General features: G+C 46.6%; 1 non-coding gene across 1 annotated transcript; it reads right to left on the bottom strand.

The window, feature by feature from the left end:
- Positions 1-4,609: 4,609 nt before the first annotated feature.
- Positions 4,610-4,686, bottom strand: trnah-aug (transfer RNA histidin (anticodon AUG)). The gene has a single exon. It is a non-coding gene; the product is annotated as a tRNA-His (tRNA).
- Positions 4,687-4,887: the final 201 nt, after the last annotated feature.

Below are 4,887 nucleotides of genomic sequence, written 5' to 3' on the forward strand. Positions count from 1 at the left end.
CTCTGCTTGAGATCAGTGGTGGCGGGAGTGGTGAGGGGAGGGTCCGTTGCCATTCTGCCTGAGATTAATGAAGGGGAAGGGAGGGTCCATTGCCACTCTGCCTGAGATCAATGAGGGGGAGGAGGGGGGGTGCCCAGGATCGATCAGGGTGGCAGAGAGGGTAGGAGGATAAGGGGGTCAGTAATATTATGGGGCTGGGCAATGCCTGTGGAAGCCAGGGGGGATATTAACCAGCCCAGGAGGGATGTGGCCGGGGAGCAGCATTCTACCTTTTCTTTCTGCGCATGCGCAGTTGGAGACCCCAATTGGAGCTGGAGAGTTTTGGGTGTGGTAAGCCCTGCCCACAGGCTTTTGCAGCACGATTCAGAATTGCTGATATTTTTGCAGAAAGAATGCATATGGGGGCGCCAGAGGATGGGTCTAAAAGTTGGATCTAAAACCCTCCCAGTTTCAAGTCCGCCCAACACTTAGAATCAAAATGGTAAAAGAGGGCCCAGTGTCTTAGTTTTTCTAAATGCACCATTATATGTCTAGGTGCAACCCCATGATTCACAGCAGAGGCAAAACAGCCTGCTGCCTGCTGCATCCTCTTGTCTGAGATGACTTTGGCAATCGTCCTCTGCAGGCCCAAGGCCTTGAGGGCACTGGGCTGCCAAGAATCTCCTGCTCTAGCTTAGGTGCACCCTCCTCAGTCTAACCTGCTGGAGGTGATGGGGTCACAGGCAGAGAGAAGGTGGAGCGACTGGACACACCTCCAGCAAGCTTTGATGCTTCATCCTCTTTAGAGAAAAATCTTCTGAGCCCTGGAGTTTCTCTCCAGCCTCGTCTCCCCCTCATCGATTGTGAGCTACCTTACTCTTCACAAAGACAGACAGATTGACTGTGAGCACTGTGGATGAATGCATATTGGAGAACCTTGTAGGCCCATTGTATGTGCTGAGCTCTCCCCAGTAAGTGTGCAGTATCTTTTTAATGTTCATTTGTAATTATTGTCACAAGTCAGCTTACATTAACACTGCAATGAAGTTACTGTAAAATTCCCCTGTTGCCACACTCCAGCATCTGTTTGGGTATACTGTTTGGGTATATGAGGGAGAACTTAGCATGGCCAATGCACCAAACTGGCACATCTTTCGGACTGTGGGAGGAAACAGGAGCACCTGGAAGAAACTCACGCAGACATGGGGAGAATGTGCAAACTCCATACAAGCAGTGAGTCAAGCCAGGAATTGAACCTAGGTCCCTGGTGCTGAGGGGCAGCAGTGCGAACCACTGTGCCACTATGGAACCCTATGATCTTGGCTTGGTGTCCTTATGAGAGTGTAAGTTTGGCGTGAGAAGTTTCATGTAACCTGGCAGAGAACATCAGATTACTCATTGTTTCCTGCACTGCAGGACCTCCCTAATGACATCTTCTAGTTTGTCAAGGTCTGGTGGGAGGACAACCACCCCCCCTCACCCACCATCACCCCCACCCCGCCCATCCCTTGGAAGGAGGACCACCCACCTTTCTTGGAGAGCCTGGAGAAGAATCTCCAAGGAAACCTTGCTGAATAAGGAAACACTAGATTTGTTGCAATTGCTTGCCATGATAATGCAGACGTTCAACCCACACTTGGTGTGCACTGAGCGAATATCTCTGCAGGTGCCATTTATACATGGCACCAGGACCTTGTACCTCACAAAGGATCAGATGGATGGATGAATCCTTGGCTGTCCCTGCCACGAGGTTCGTGCATAATTAGTGAAGTGAAAAGCCATAAATCTGGTGTGAAAATCCATCTCTTTGGTCAGTGGAAATCACAGCAATTTTTCCTCCCACCCTCAATTAAATTTACTCAATGAAGTGGTTAAAAAAAAGGCATTGGTAAGTTGGACCGAAGGGCTGTTTCCATGCTGTAAACCTCTATAATTTGACTGAGTGGTAAAGATGACTCGTACAAGTGAATTTAGGGAAAGCTAGTTAAGTTCATGGTGGAGAGAGTTGTGTTGAGGAGGTAGGATGAAGCAGCCAGCTTGCATGGAGCCAAAGCAACCAGCTTCTCAGGACCTGCTGGGCTTGATGAACTCTTCCAGTAAATGAAATAAATTCCACTTAAGGTTTCTAATTAATTAATTCCTCTCATAGTGAGCCATACTCAGAACTCCTTTTGAATGACCACAAAATAAGTGCTCTAATGTTTAGTAATTGTGTTGGTGCTTTGTCTGGGACCAATGTCCATTGAAATGTACTGTTGTCTGTTTACATAATTAGATTTCCCGCTGCCAGTGGGAAACAAGGCAGCCTCCAGGTTTTATTTAATTAATTAGTCAATCTTTCCAACTGTGTTTTTAAATGAATTTGCTTGTGCCTGATTGCACACAAATGTAGAGGAAGTGGTACTTCCTTTGCAAAGTACATCTTCCATAAATATCTGTATCGGATTGTTTCCGCTGCTGCTCATTTTATGATCCAGAAATGTCAAATTTTCTCCCCGCCCTTGCTCATTTTTTATTTAACCTTTTCCTGATGCTGCTTGTGGTTAATTTAATTAATTTGTTTCTGTTGCCATTGAGAAGCTTGGCTGGTGCGATCAATACAAAGGTATGAAAAGTTAAATGCGCAAATCTGTTAAAGTACTTTTCAAAATGCTTTCCAATTTGGTTCTTCCTTCTTAGCAGAAGTCTACTTTGAGGTTTTTCTTTTAGTTTAATTAGTTCCACTCTAGATTTTCACCAATATTATTAAATAGCATAACTGGGAGGAATTTTGAGAAGGATTGCAGATAGTTTCCCTATCAATTTCCTGCTTCTATAATTCAGAGAGATGTTCAAGTTCAGGGACATTTCCCTGGTTTATTTGATTCAGGAATCAGCTCCACTGATAAATATTAGGCATTCACTCCCTCCACCATTGCTGCAACGTGGCTTCAGGGTGTAAGTTCCACGAGGTGAAATGTGGCAACTTGTTAAGTCTTCCTCAATAGCACCTCCCAAGCCAGCGGCCACTAACAACCAGAAGGACAAAGGCAGGAGATGCCCAGCAACGCCCTGGGAAAAGCAGAGATCACTCTTGGGATGGTGATCTCAGGCAGCTTTCTGTTCCAAATGTCTTTTATTCATTCTGGAACATGGGTATCGCTGGCCGACCAACATTTCTTGCCCGTCCCTAGTTGTCCTTGAGAAGATGGTGGTGAGCTGCCTTCTTGAATCGCTGCAGTCCATGTGTTGTAGGTTGACAATGCTGTCAGGGAAGGAATTCCAGGGTTTTGACCAAACAACCAAAGGAATAGTGATATATTCCCACGTTAGGTTGGTGAGTGGCTTGCAGGGGAACTTGCAGGTGGTAGTGTTCCATGTATCTGTTGCCCTTGTCCTTCTGGATGGAAGCGGTCGTGGATTTGGGAGGTACTGTCTAAGGAACTTTGGACAGTTTTTGCAGTGCATCTTGTAGATACTACACACAGCTGCTGCTGAGGGTCAGTCGTAGGAGGAGTGGATGTTTGTGGAAGACGCCCAATCAAGCAGGCTGCTTTGTCCAGATAGTTGTTGAGCTTCTTGAGTGCTGTTGGAGCTGCACCCATCCAGGCAAGTGGGGTGTATTCCATCACACTCCTGACTCGCGCCTTCCACACACTCTCCCAAGCCACACACCAAACTGTCCTAGAAAGATACTGCCATTGCTTCATTGGGTCAACGTCCTGAAATCCCCTCCCTCCTTTAGCAGCATCATGAAAGTGCCTTTAGGTCAAAAAGCTGCCTCACAACCACCTTCCCAAGAGCAATGGGATGGGCAACAGATGCTGACTCTGCCAATAAAGCACACACCACATGAATGATTAAAGTGAATTGAATAGAATATTGTGTTAATCTAACAAGGAAACAATTTACATTTCAAGTTGGAAAAATGATTCAACTAATTTGTCAAATCTTGGAAATCATAAAATCCCCACAGTGAACAAGAAGGCCATTCTGTCCATTAAGCCTACACCTGACAATGATCCCATCCAGACCTTATCCCCGTAGCCCCATATATTTACACTACTAATCCCCCTGACACTAATGGACAATTAGCTTGACCAATCAACATACTCACTTCTTTGGACTGTGGGAGGAAACTGGAGCACCCGAAGGAAACCCACGCAGATATGGGGAGAACATGCAAACTCCACACAGACATTTCATAGAATTCATAGAACCCTACAGTGCAGAAAGAGGCCCTTCGGCCCATCGAGTCTGCACTGAACACAATCCCACCCAGGCCCTACCCCTACATATTTTACCCGCTAATCCCTCTAACCTACGCATCTCAGGACACGAAGGGGCAATTTTTTTTAGCATGGCCAATCAACCTAGCCCGCACATCTTTGGACTGTGGGAGGAAACTGGAGCACCCGGAGGAAACCGACGCAGACACGAGGAGAACGTGCAAACTCCACATAGACAGTGACCCGAGCCAGGAATCGAACCCAGGACCCTGGAGCTGTGAGGCAGCAGTGCTAACTACTGTGCCACCATGCTGTCTCCAAACATTTACCCACAGACTCTGGCGAAAATTGAACTCATGGCCCCTGGTTTTCAAGACCAGTGCTCTAACCAGTGAGCTATGGAGCCAATTAAACACTGACAGCGAGCCAGCCAGCCAGGAGTCGAACCTGGAATCTTCTGATCCATAGTCAGACATGTTATCCATTGCACCACTGGCCCACAACAGTAAAGGGCTCATCCAGGATTTAAATCTGGGACCTCTTGTAAACTTGCTAATTGCAATACCCAAAGCGAGAATCATATCCCTAGACCAACATGCCATGGTTAAAAGTGGATATTGGACTGCCTTTGAACTGAACCAGCAACCTAAGGATGGCAGTTTGAATCTTCACAGTCCTCCGCTCTACCAGCTGAGCTATC

Source organism: Carcharhinus amblyrhynchos, chromosome 11, assembly GCF_965287045.1.
Source record: "Carcharhinus amblyrhynchos chromosome 11, sCarAmb.v2.hapA, whole genome shotgun sequence".
Classification (NCBI taxonomy): domain Eukaryota; kingdom Metazoa; phylum Chordata; class Chondrichthyes; order Carcharhiniformes; family Carcharhinidae; genus Carcharhinus; species Carcharhinus amblyrhynchos.